General features: G+C 35.7%; 1 protein-coding gene across 5 annotated transcripts in view; it reads left to right on the forward strand.

Moving 5' to 3' along the window:
* The window catches only part of LOC145256392 (echinoderm microtubule-associated protein-like 6), a 902875-nt gene that overhangs the window by 49961 nt on the left and 838783 nt on the right, over positions 1-14131 (forward strand). Inside the window, exon 2 of one of the 5 annotated variants that reach the window (XM_080115246.1) lies at positions 13412-13460. The exons of the other annotated variants lie outside the window; for them this stretch is intronic. The gene's annotated coding sequence lies outside the window, so the exon portion shown is untranslated. The remainder of the gene's footprint in view (positions 1-13411; positions 13461-14131) is intronic. 5 annotated transcript variants of the gene reach the window in all.

Below are 14131 nucleotides of genomic sequence, written 5' to 3' on the forward strand. Positions count from 1 at the left end.
TATCCTGATGAAGGACAAGCGTATACAGCAGGCAACATCTGCTTATATTGACAATGTATATGTAGATGAAACTGTTGTGCCTGCAGCACATGTGAAGGAGCATTTCAGCAACTTTGGACTTCTCAGCAAAGAACCAGAAAAACTGCAGGATGGTGTACGAGTGCTTGCTTTGCAGGTCTGGGAGAGGATAATGCTCTGTGTTGGCGAAAAGGGAACAAGATCCCAGACATACCTCATGTCGTCACGCGACAAAATATATTTTCACTTTGTGGCAAGTTAGGTGGACACCTTCCTGTGGGTGGTTGGCTTCATGTCGCTGTGGCATTTATCAAAAGGAGAGCATCTAATGTCACTACAGGGTGGGACAACAAAGTAAATGATGCCCCTTTCAACACCATGATCAAGGAGGTTCTCGCCAGGCTACAAAAAGATCTGGCACAAGGCAAATGGCGTGTCAAAGGCAAAGCTCTTGACATCTAGGTTGATGCAAGCTCTTTTGCTTCCGGTGTGTCATTGATATATAATGGGACTGTGATAGAGGATGCATGCTGGTTACGTCCAGAAAAGGACCCCCCAACATATCAACCTAGCAGAACACGATGCCATCATTAAAGGAATGAACTTGACAATTCTCTGGAAGATGACAACCTTGCACTTATTCACCAATTCTGCATGTGTTCATAAATGGGTCTCAAATACCCTTACCAGCAGAGCCAGTGTACAGATTAAAGCTACGAGTGAGATGCTCATCCGACGGCGCCTTGATATGATAATGAAGCTCGTGAAGGAATATGCACTGTCGATGGATGTAGTCTTGGGCAAATCTAGCCAAAACAAGGTGGACCAATTGACGAGAGTGCCTCAGCGGTGGCTTGATGTGATTAAGAAGAACATCGAACCTGTGCAACAATCAACAGCAACCTGTCTACAAAACGGGTGACCAAGTGTGGGTAAAAGCTCCACACAGACGATGTACTACAAAGTATGGAGTGAGATGTGTGACTGGGAATACCATTATTCAAAATATATTGGTTGATTAAATGCCACGCCATGTGAGAGACCTACGACCTATAGTAGGTCAGGCCCATCAATGGCCTGCTCTGACACGCCTTCGGACAGGGGTAGTGAGAGATTCATGACCATCAATGAGATGCTGGGTGAACGGACACCCAGTGTCGGTGAAGATGACGACTTAATTGATTACATTCCAGATGAATGCACTGTAAGTGTTGGAACTATTCCTGATGAAGACACAATGATTGTTCTGCCATGAAGAAGCACAAGCCACAACAGACCCCACCCCCTGTGTGTTTCATGTGTGATCATATGATGGGGGGGGGGCGGTGGGGCGGGGGAGTGTAGTAGTAATTCTTCTAATGCATTCACCTCCAAAAGACAAAACGTCTGCTTTGTTTGCTGTCAACACACAGGGGCTGGGAAAGGAAGAAGCAGTAGACGTGGTTGGTTTTTGTGGGAAAGAGGGTGAGACTAACTGCGAGAATTCCCGAGATTTGAGAGGAATAAAAGACAGAATTCGGATGGATAGGTGACTGTGCTTTTGCTCAAGCAAAGGAAACAGTGAGAGGAGAAAAAAGTCCCTTCATAAAGAAAGTTCCGGCTTGAAGTGAGAAAAAAAGTGAGACTGAAGGACCCAGCAGATTTCAAGTAGTGAGTGTGAAAAGGAACTCAAAAGAGAGTTGGATGGTTAAAAAAAAATTAAATTGGTCAGCAAGCTTCAAAATGTACCTTGTTAGTTTTCTTTAACTATTTTCCAAAAGATGTGCTTTCTAACTTGAAATAAAACAAAATCAAGTTGAAGAAAGTGTTCATCAAAGAGTCTTTGGAAGTATATGAAAATTTCAAGCAATGAAATAATTGGGGAATTAGTGGATGTGTATATCAATGATATCAAATGTTAGTTCAGCTGACCTGATATTCAAGGAGGAACCAGATCAACTGACAAAACTAGCTTTGGTAACAGCAGGCTTTGTAGACAATGTACTTGTAGTGAGTCTGGCTATATGATATGCGTAATTATCATATTATTGTAATGGGAGTACCTATCACTCCTAACGTTGATATAAATATGACTCCACACAACAAACTATGGTTTGGTGTGTGGAGTCATTTATATCAGCAACAGAAATAGATAAATGTTTGTGTGGACTTTGGATACTTGTATGTTTATCACAATAAACTTTATTGATTTATTCCTTGTGTATTTCTCTCAGTCTTTACCACTCGGGACTCATACCAGCTTATTTGTATCTTATTTTCAACAGTTGTGAAACTGAGGATTCGAAAGAACTTACTAACAGATAAACACTGTATTCAATAGTTAATGAATGGAGCATTTCCAAAATAACTCAGAACAACAGTTGGCAAAATAACTTATGAAGGAGTACAACAGTGAACAAAGTCTTGCATAGATTAAAAATAACAGTCACTTGGTATAACAGGAATGTCAAAAGATTTGAGAAGCAACAATAAATAAAATACCAAATAATGGTAGATAATAGTGGCTTCAGGCAGTTTTAATGAGCTCACGATGAATAACAAAAATAGGAGTTTTTTTTAACTGATAACCTATTATTTAAGGTGAACAGTTTTTTATAATATTGATAAAAAAATCTAACATGGAATAATTGGTGGAGTTTAAAAACAAAACTTGTGCATTGTAGTATAACAGCACAAGAAACAATTTGAGTAACACAGCAATGCAATTAAAAAACAAATGTAATTGTTAAATATGCAATACCAACAACTATATAAAAAAAATAATTTTGAACAACATCAAAAGGAACAATAGTTAAACCTCCATAATCAAGTACAAAAACAGCAAAACATTCCTGAAAATATTTTACAAACCTAACTCGAACAAGCAAAATGTTCAAGAATATATATGGAGAAACTTATTTGGCATGTTATAAAAGATATAACACCTTTTTAACAAATATAAAAGTTATTTGGCATATTATAAAAGATACAACACCATTTTCACAAATATAAAACTTATTTGGCCTATTATAAAAGATATAACACCTTTTTCAAAAAGATAAAATTATTTGGCATATTATAAAAGATATAACACCTTTTTCAAAAATAAAAAAATATTTGGCATATTATAAAAGATATAACACCATTTTCACAAACATAAACCTTATTTGACATATTATAAAAGATATAACACCTATTTAAAAAATATAAAAGTTATTTGGCATATTATCAAAGATATAACAGCACTTTCACAAATATAAAACTTATTTTGCATATTATAAAAGATACAACCCCTTTTTCGCAAATATAAAACTTATTTGGCATATTATAAAAGATACAACACCATTTTCACAAATATAAAACTTATTTGGCATATTATAAAAGATATAACACCATTTTCACAAATATAAAACTTATTTGGCATATTATAAAAGAAATAACACCTTTTTCACAAATATAAAACTTATTTGGCATATTATAAAAGATATAACACCATTTTCACAAATATAAAACTTATTTGACATATTATAAAAGGTATAACACCATTTTCACAAATATAAAACTTATTTGGGATATTATAAAAGATATGACAGCATTTTCAAAAATATAAAACTTATTTGGCATATTATAAAAGATATGACACCATTTTCAAAAATATAAAACTTATTTGGCATATTATAAAAGATATGACACCATTTCACAAATATAAAAGTTATTTGGCATCTTATAAAAGATATAACACCTTTTTCACATTATTTATTATTAGCAAGATGTTGGTTCACGTTACACTTGAACTTCTGCATGTCAGTACAGTTAGGGAAGCAGGGACCTGGAATGGAATTCCAGAGTCTAGCGGTTCTGGGGAAGAAACTACTGGAGTAGAAATATCTTTTACATCTAGGGATCTCTATTGTGGGGGGTGGGATTTAGCTGCCTGTCGGGTTTGTCGAGGTTGTCTACATTGTGGGGGCACAAGTGTCTGCAGTTCGTCAGAGTATTCACCATTAAAATACTTGTAGAACAAGCAGAGGGATGCAACGTTTCGTCGATGGGACAGAGGCTGAAGCTTAGATGCCAGTTCAGAGCCTATCAGATTGGCAACTCTCTTTTGAACACTATCTTGGCCAAGCAGTTTGAAAGATGTACTCTCAGACAGGGAGTCACTGGCCGTTGCTATTGGTGGCAGAGAAGGTTTCTTGTAATTATTGATGGAAACCAGTTTAGTCTTGGCAGCATTGAATGTGACCATCCATTTATGTCCCCATTCCACTACAGATTGGAGGTCATCCTCTAGTGTTTTTGCCATTTCTTTAGTTATGTGTTCATTTGTTTTCCTGTCATGCCCGTTATAGAGTGTGGTGTCATCAGCATATATACCCATCTCAGAGGCAGATTTGTCGGGGAGGTCATTAATAAATATTAGGAACAATAGAGGTCCAAGGATAGACCCCTGAGGCACTCCCGCATTTATATCACACTGTTTAGATGTACGACCGTCGAGGACAACCTGGATTTTTCTCTTATCTAAGAAGTATTTAATTATGTTAAGTATTCTACCAGTGATACCGTATGATCTCATTTTCCTGAGGAGACCCTCATGTCATACCCTGTCAAAGGCGTAAGATATATCTAGAGCTACCGCTCTGCCCTTCCCCGCTTTGTCCAGTGAATGGTATATACATTCAGAGATTACAGTGAGGATGTCAGCTGTGGAACGGGCTTGTAATATTGTTTGTCAGTCAGAAGTTTAGCATCTGTAAGGTGCCGGACTAGAGCATGGTTAATTATGGTCTCAAATCTTTTGGCGAAAAGTGGGAGGAGGCTAATCGGGCGATAATTTGATGGGTCAGTTCTTTCACCAGAATTCTTGAATACTGGTACCACAGAAGCAGTTTTCAAACAGCCCGGAAAGCATGATTCATTAAGGCATTTGTTGTAGAGTTTGGAGAGAACTGGAGCTACTTCGGCTGAGCACTGTTTTAATAACACAGCTAGGATGAGATCAGGTCCACATGCTTTTGAAGTGTCAAGGTTTTTTATGATAGCATGTACCTGAGCAGGGGTGATTTTCAGATCGTCTAGCGTGCCGTCTGTCCGCAAAGGAAATTCAGGCAGAGGGTGGTTGGAAGGGTCCAGTGTGGAGTTTGAGGCAAACCGGCTGGCAAGCATATTAGCCTTGTCGGTTGCTGAGCAAACAACCTCGGGATTGTTGGTTAGTGGGGGAAATTGTTGATTGCCCATTATTTACTACACTGTTGTAGATTTTCCAGAAGTCACGATTTCCTAATTTTTGTGCTTCGATGCATTTTTTAGTTGTGTCAGTAAATTCTCTCTTAGCTGTCACTATTTCTTTCTTAACGTTACTTCTAGCTTCTATATTCTTCTGTTTGCTTGAACTGAACTTATTTCGGTTAAATCTGCGGTATGCATGCTGCCTTTGAGCAATGGCAGTTGTGGAAGTCGAAGTGAACCATTGGGGAGGTGGATCTTGGTATAAAATTTCCGCATGGGAACATGTGCTTCAATTGCAGTTTTGAACCATTCAGCGATCTCATTTGCGCATTGTTCAGCTGGAAGAGAAAAAATATTTCTCCATGGGGCATCTTTGATAAGATCTCTGATGGCTTTCCAGTCAGCCTTTTTATAATATCTGGTTGTTTTGAGCACTGGCTCTTCAGTTTTGGGTCTAAAATTTAGGGCGATTTCTAACATTATCACTGCATGGTCAGCGTTCCCGAGTGGGCTGTCAGCATTTGTTATACAATCCTTGGGAACTGTAGTCAGAAACAGATCTAGAAGTGATGCGTGTTGTTCTTGCTGGTCAAATGTAACCATTTGGTATAGGGAGAGAGATATAGTGAATCTATGTGTTGAGCTGACCGCTGCATCTGTGTGAGTAGAGAATTCAAGCCGGTTTTTGTAGTGAACATTAAAGTCACCAAATACATGTACTTGTACGCTAGTGTCGAGGGAGAGTGCTGTGTCTATGCTGTCAGAGGCTTTGTTTATTATGGTGCAGTCCTGGGTTGAGGGAGAGCGGTAGAGAAAATAAAAGTAGCTAATGTTATGTGGTATGTTTAGTCTGAAGCACATAAAGGCTTGATCGTCCGTTTCTAGGTTTGTTTCTCTAGTCAGGGGGAGGGTGTTACAAATGTAAACTCCAAGTCTCTGAATATGTCTGTCAGTGTCCTTATGGCAGAGTGGGAGATAGCCAGGCATGTTAAAGTAGTTAGAGGGGATGGAGGAGTGTAGGTTAGTCTCGCTTAGTGCTAAGATATCCGGGGTATTTGTTAGGAGAAATGCTTCAACATCAGCTAAATTAGTTCTAAGCCCACGGATGTTAGTGAATGCAAGCCTCAAGGGAGGAGGCAAGTTGGATTTGTTTGTCACTAGGCCTGGTTTAAGCTTATTTTTTTTATTGTACTGTAATCATGTTTTTAAAGAGTTTCAGTTGGTAAGGGGGAGCTGAACAAGAGGTTATGTAGGGTATCAGACATACAACACAAGTAGACCATTAGCTGACCCTTCTTCAACTAGGACTGTGGCCTCAGGAAAGCCCATCGGGGATGAGTGCAGGGTCCCTTTCCAGTCGCGACATGGCACTACAAACATCCCAATATTATACAACTGTTGATGGAGCAGCCGCTCTAAGTGCTACCAAAGAGTTAGAGCACCTGTACTAGCAGTCAGAAACAGCAGCCAGGAACTGTCAATCCGGTACCCTCAGCCCATCAGAAGAAGATAACCCCAATCTAATTGCACAGGCATGTGTGGTACTCAAGCACTTCCAAGTGCCCAGTTTTGAGGGATAGGATGTTACGTGAGTGGGGGAACGGCTTTCATTGCCCTAGACAAGAAACAAGATCTTCCACTAAGTGTTTTGTCGATTCACTTGTGATAGTGTCTCTGCGCCTCACTAATAGGCAAAGAAGGAGTATAGAAGCTGGCAATAGACAGAGCCTATCTACTCCTTAAGAAATTTAGGTTTGCAGACCGGTAATTTGTTTGTCACCAGCTCTAGGAAGGTTGTCATCTAAGACTGGAGAGGCCTCCCTCCCCTTTGGTTTAGTTTCAGAGTTTTCCTTCTCCTAGACGGGTGATCTGGGAAGATCTACTGGATCCATCAGCCCTGAGAGGGTTTGCTCCGCGCCTGGGTTCTAATCCAGGTATTTCTGCGACCCCGTGTGGTTAGTTAATGTTACAGGGTTAGTTTGTAGAGGCTATATATCTGATGAATAGTTACACTCCTCAAAGTGATTTAGGGGCATGCAGTGTAAGCAGTTTTGTGGGGAGGCTTGTTAGAAAAGCGTTAGTGTGGATTAAGACTTTTACCTTTAGGTTTTTCATTTTTTTTAACTTTATGTTAGTTTAGGTTCAGGATAACGTTATAGTTTGAGTAGGTATTAGGAATTGAGCTAAGAATTTTGCCCAGTCACTGTATATTTAGATTTATGAAGGTTAAGGTGTAGGTGCAGTACACTCATGGTGTAACTGGAGGTACATTTTAAGACATGCCATATTCCGTATGTATAATTAAGTAAATAGGTATTTGGGCAAGTTTTCAGTAGATGCAAATAGATAGAAGTTGTGTCAGTGTTTCTACTATTGAGGGGAGATAGTTTCAGTTTTCATTTAAGAGTCATCGAGCGTTTTGCATGACAGTATAGGATTTGGTTTAGTATTGTTCATTGCAAAACCATCTAGGAAAAGGCAGTTGTTATGTAATGAAGATCGCTTTGCATCCTAGTGCATACTTTTGGCTGGTAAGTTTTATATAAGTTTTATAAAAGATATAACACCTTTTTCACAAGAAAAAGGTGTTATATCTTTTATAATATGCCAAATAAGTTTTCTATTTGACATGACACCATTTTCACAAATATAAAAGTTATTTGGCATATTATAAAAGATATGACACCATTTCACAAATATAAAACTTATTTTGCATATTATAAAAGATATGACACCATTTCACAAATATAAAACTTATTTGGCATATTATAATAGATATGACACCATTTTCACAAATATAAAACTTATTTTGCATATTATAATAGATATGACACCTTTTTCACAAATATAAAACTTATTTTGCATATTATAATTGATATGACACCTTTTTCACAAATATAAAACTTATTTGGCATATTATAATAGATATGACACCATTTTCACAAATATAAAACTTATTTGGCATATTATAATAGATATGACACCTTTTTCACAAATATAAAACTTATTTGGCATATTATAATAGATATGACACCTTTTTCACAAATATAAAACTTATTTTGCATATTATAAAAAATATGACACCATTTCACAAATATAAAACTTATTTTGCATATTATAAAAGATATGACACCATTTCACAAATATAAAACTTATTTGGCATATTATAATAGATATGACACCATTTTCACAAATATAAAACTTATTTGGCATATTATAAAAGATATGACACCTTTTTCACAAATATCAAACTTATTTGGCATATTATAATCGATATGACACCATTTTCACAAATATAAAACTTATTTGGCATATTATAATAGATATGACACCTTTTTCACAAATATCAAACTTATTTGGCATATTATAATAGATATGACACCTTTTTCACAAATATAAAACTTATTTGGCATATTATAATGGATATTGAAGTGAATAGTATCAGTAAGTAAAGAATTGCCTTTTAGAAAGGTTTTATTAACTGTAAAATACACGTACGCTCTTGAAAGGATCGAGCGGGAAAATGAAACAGAGGGCGCTTTTATTATGAATGTCAATCCCAAGGGGGATAACTCTTAACAACAAATTAAATCATAACATTTTCCCCGTCCTAAAGTATTCAAGTAAGGGGTAATTAATTATAGACAAATTTTTTTTTTTTTTTTTTTACAATCACATAAGAATCATTTTATTTACAAATAACATATGAACCCAAACTGCAGTTTTTTCAGTATTTAGTCACAAAATCCTTATATTTACTAGGGAATTGTCGAACTCGGGACGACCTCCGCACAGATTGGCAGGAATGCTGATTTTCAGTATTATTTTTTAGTGAAATCTGATTTTCTTCAAGATCAGACGATTGATCTTTGTCTTCCTCATGACCAATGTTTTCATTAGTAGAAGGTTCAAATAAAGTCTCTGAAGTAGTAGGATTATTATTAGAGTTTTCTTCATTTGATGAGTTTGGAGCTAAGTCTCGAACGTTGACAGTGGTTTCAGTACCAGAAGGTAGTTGAACATAAGCGTAGTGGGGGTTGACATCTATTAGGGTGGCAGGCGTTACAGGAGGGTCATGTTTACTTGTTTTAGTGTGGTTTCTAATATATATTGGGCCTGGTTTAACCCAAGAAGGAATTGAAATTCCGGAAGCAGATTTACAACTATATTTAAATAGTCTATCATGGGGAGTCATATTAGTGGCAGTACAAAGTAATGATCTAATTGAATGAAGTGCGTCCGGTAGTATGTCTTCCCAATAAGGTAGTTTCATTTGATTAGAATGTAATGTTGTTTGAATGGCCTTCCATAAGGTACCGTTGAGTTTTTCAATCTGTCCATTACCTTCAGGATGATACCTACTTGTTTTAGAAGTAGCAATTCCTTTTTTGTGTAAAAAATCCTTTATTTCTTTTGCTAAGAAATCAGAAGCACGGTCAGTATGTATCATGTCAGGCAAACCAAAAATTGAAAAGAGTTTGTTTAGACAGTGGATAATGGTTTTGCTTGTCATATCTCTGCAAGGAAAAGCGAAAGGAAAACGGGAATACTCATCAATTAGAGTAAGTAGATATTTGTTGCCGTGTATAGAAGTAGGTAGAGGGCCTTTAAAATCAAGATTTAATCGTTGAAAAGGTAATATGGCTTGAATGAGAGTCCCTCCATTGGTATTGGCGAATTTGGGTTTCAGTAATTGACAGGATGAGCAAGACTCAGTAATATTCTTAATTTGATCCAAAGTAAAAGGGAGGTTCCTCGTTCTTATAAAATGGCTTAGTCTTGAAACACCAGGATGACATAATTGTTTATGTAAATCACGAAGATCTTGTAGATTGTAAGTAAGAGCAGAGATGCGAGAGAATGTGTCAGCAGCAATATTTTCAGGTCCAGGTCGATAAACTATAGTGAAATTGTATTGGGATAATTCTATACGCCAACGACATATTTTGTCATTCTTAATTTTAGATTTTCTTTTATTGTCGAATATGAAGCTGATGCTCTTCTGATCTGTGATGACTTTAAAGTGCCTGCCGAGTAGAAAATGTCGCCACTTACGGAGAGCTTCTACAATAGCGGCTGCCTCTTTTTCTACTGCATGGTGCTTAATTTCGTTAGTATTGAGAGTTCTTGAAAAAAATGCAATAGGACGACCTTCTTGATTTAGTGTTGCAGCAATGCAATAGTTACTAGCGTCCGTTTCTACTTCAAATTCTTTATTTGGATCTACCGTTATTAAAGTGGCGTCTTTTAGATCATTTTTCAATGTTTGAAAAGATTTTAATACAGATGGAGGTAGTGGAAATTCTTTGTTTTGATTTAGTAATAAAATTTTATCAGAAAATTTTTTAATGAATTTGCAGTAATAGGAAAACATTCCAACTATTCTTTTTTGAGATTTAAGATTCAGCGGAGGTGGCATTTCGAGTAATGGTTTTAGTCTTTGATAATCGGGAGCTATTTGATTATTTTCTATGGTGTAGCCGAGTAGAGTAATAGAACTAGAAGAAATTATGCTTTTATTTTCATTTAAAGTGATGTTATATTGTTTAGCAATTTTGTAGAATTTTTGAAGATTGTAATCGTGTTCTTCTTGATTTTTTCCGCATATAGTTACGTTATCAACATACACAAAGGTATCGGTTAGATTTTCTTTTTCTATAATATAGTCTATGCTCCTCTGGAAAGCACTTACTCCATTGGTGACGCCAAAAGGAAGACGAGTAAATTGAAAAAGTTTGCCACTTACTTCAAACGCAGTGAATTTACGATCAGCATGATTTATAGGTATTTGGTGATAAGCAGATTTTAGGTCGAGAGTAGAGAAGATGTTATATTGAGCGATGTCGTCTACCATCTTATTGATATTAGGCATTGGGTAAGCGTCTAGTTCCGTGAATCTATTAATGGTATCGCTGTAGTCGACTACCATTCTTTTCTTATGATTCTCATTCGAAGTTACAAGAACTTGCGCTCGCCACGGAGATATCGAAGGTTCAATTATGCCTTCTTTCAACATTCTAGCAGTCTCTTCTTTTATGAATTTGTTGGCGGCAAAAGTGTAACGTCAGGATTTTGTCGCAATAGGAGTAGTATGAGGAGAAAGATTAGAAAAGAGAGGAGGGGGTGGAACGTTTATGGTAGGAAAAAAATTATTCGTGTTTATAGCTCCAATTATAAGTTTGTCTCTAGGACCGTCGAATTTAAGTGTTACTTTTTTATATTTTTTTAAAATATCTTTTCCGATTATTAAATCAATGAAAAGGTTTTCAATGATTTCAATTGTTATTCCAGAATGGGTTTTATCTTTCAGTATTAAATCCACGACAGCTTCGCCAGTTATTTTAGCATGTTGATCGGAAGCAGCCAGAGCTATAGTTTTGTTTTTAGGTATTGTGAAGAGTTTAAGTTTTTTAGCAGTATTTTCATTAATGAATGTTTTTACACTGCCGGAGTCCACCATAGCGTTCACGAAGTGCCCGTTAATTTGGCATTGAGTGAATGTGACATCTTTGGAGTTAGTTCCTAGTCAGGATAGAGAAGGTGAGGGGTAGTCAGAGTCGTCATAAAGAACAGCAGTATGAGTGTTAGAAATAGAAGATTTACACACTTTAGCCCAATGACCATTTTTTTTGCATTTTTTACATTCGGCGTTTCGTGCAGGACATAAATATCGAGGATGACGTGATTTTCCACAGAAAAAACAAACCCCTTTTGGATGCATATTTTCTTTAGTCACAGCTATACGATTGTAGCCCGAAGGATTATTGGTAGCTGCTACAGTAAAGTTATTTGCGTAGCTTATCGAATGCTTTTCTGCTTGTTCAAGAGATCTGGCCGTGGCATATGTGTCTTGTAAAGTCAGGATGGGTTTTCTAACAGTCGTTGTCGGATGGACGAAGAAGAAATTCCACCGATGAAAGCTTCCCGAATGTATTGATTTTTGTTTTCTTCAGCAGAAACCGCTTCGAAGTTACATGTTTTGGCAAGCATTTCCAATTGTAGTATGAAGGCATCTATATTTTGTGTTGTTTGTTGCTTCGTCGTCATCAATCGATATCTATTATAAACAATATTTTCAGGTTTTAAATAAGCGGCGTCCAATGTTCTTAATGCACTATCGTAGTCGGTTTTATCGCTTATTAAATCGAAAACAGAGGCTGAAATACAATTGATCAAGGCAAAGAAATTATCTGAAGTGTTTTCGATTAATCCGTTATTATGTGAGCGGATATAATTCTGGAGGGTAAATTTCCAATGCCTATAGGATTTTTCGGAATTAGGGCATGTAGGTTCCACCTCGAATCTGTCGGGACGTAAGATTCGATCCATTATTTTTTTTTTTTTTTTTTTTTTTTTTTTTTTTACAGTTAATAAAATTGAAGTGAATAGTATCAGTAAGTAAAGAATTGCCTTTTAGAAAGGTTTTATTAACTGTAAAATACACGTACGCTCTTGAAAGGATCGAGCGGGAAAATGAAACAGAGGGCGCTTTTATTATGAATGTCAATCCCAAGGGGGATAACTCTTAACAACAAATTAAATCATAACATAATATGACACCATTTTCACAAATATAAAACTTATTTTGCATATTATAAAAGATATGACACCATTTCACAAATATAAAACTTATTTGGCATATTATAATAGGTATGACACCTTTTTCACAAATATAAAACGTATTTGGCATATTATAATAGATATGACACCTTTTTCACAAATATAAAACTTATTTGGCATATTTTAAAAAATATGACACCATTTTCACAGGAAGATGTTATTTTGAATGAAGAGAAAATCATACTATTATTGCAAACATATGACACAAAAGAAAACACAAAATACTCAGATTATATCCCTTGACAAAAATGGAGGATGCTTCTTTTGAGGAAAGTATTTAGATTTTTCTAAGATTATTTGCAAATGGGATAGCATTTTCCACATTCGTACAAATGCTTTGAAGGAGAGGATTTTGTTATTTATGCAGGAAGAGTTAACTTTCAGTGCAAAGTATTTAAAATAAAAGAGATAAAGGAAGACATGTTTAAATATTTAATTTTTGTTAAAGAATTAACAACTAAGAACGAAAAAGAAAATTGTTCTTGACTATTGTCGCTAATAGAAAATGATACGTATATAACTTTGCAAAAATCATACTATTTATGCATGTTGTTTTTTCCAGATCAGAAATTGATACATCTGTAACCATAAAGGACGTATAGCAAGAGTATGTAAGTAAAGAAATGAGACAAACCCGGAAATATTTTATTCAAGTCCATTTAAAACAGAAAATTATAACTATGGTAAACAAAACAAAAAACGTAAATTTGTAAATAAATAAATAAAATATTCGTAAATAATATTCTTATTGGACACTGGAAGTGATTTGTGGCTAATTGATGGGGCAACTTTAAATAAAATAGGTCGATCTAACTTACAAAGTACCTATAGAATAGCCAGAATCGTTGAAAAAGATTAAAATTTAGAAGAGAATTTTTAACAAATGTGTATCTGGGGAAATAAAATGCACAAAATGTGTTAACAGGATGTAAAATTAATTTATTTTGTATAAATTGGGCTATATTATTCAACCTATGGGAAAAGCCAGTGAAAACGTTCTGTAGAGGTTTGAATACAAAAAAAATCAACTGGAGAAATTTGCAAATCAAATAAAAATGAAATTTAAAGAAGCATTTTCAGAAGGACTTGGGTGCTGTAAGAAAAATGAAGTTGTATTTGAATTGCAAGACAAGGGTAAACCAGTTTTCAAAACAAAAAGAAAGGTGCTATTGTTGTTATTAGATCTCTTTGAAAGGGGATTACAGAAACTGTAAAAGATTAGAGAGATCGAAAAAGTTGATTATTTGGCATATTATAATAGATATTAACAACCCTAACAGTG

The sequence above is a fragment of the Euprymna scolopes genome, chromosome 32 (assembly GCF_053919585.1).
Source record: "Euprymna scolopes isolate OS-2025 chromosome 32, ASM5391958v1, whole genome shotgun sequence".
Lineage (NCBI taxonomy): Eukaryota > Metazoa > Mollusca > Cephalopoda > Sepiida > Sepiolidae > Euprymna > Euprymna scolopes.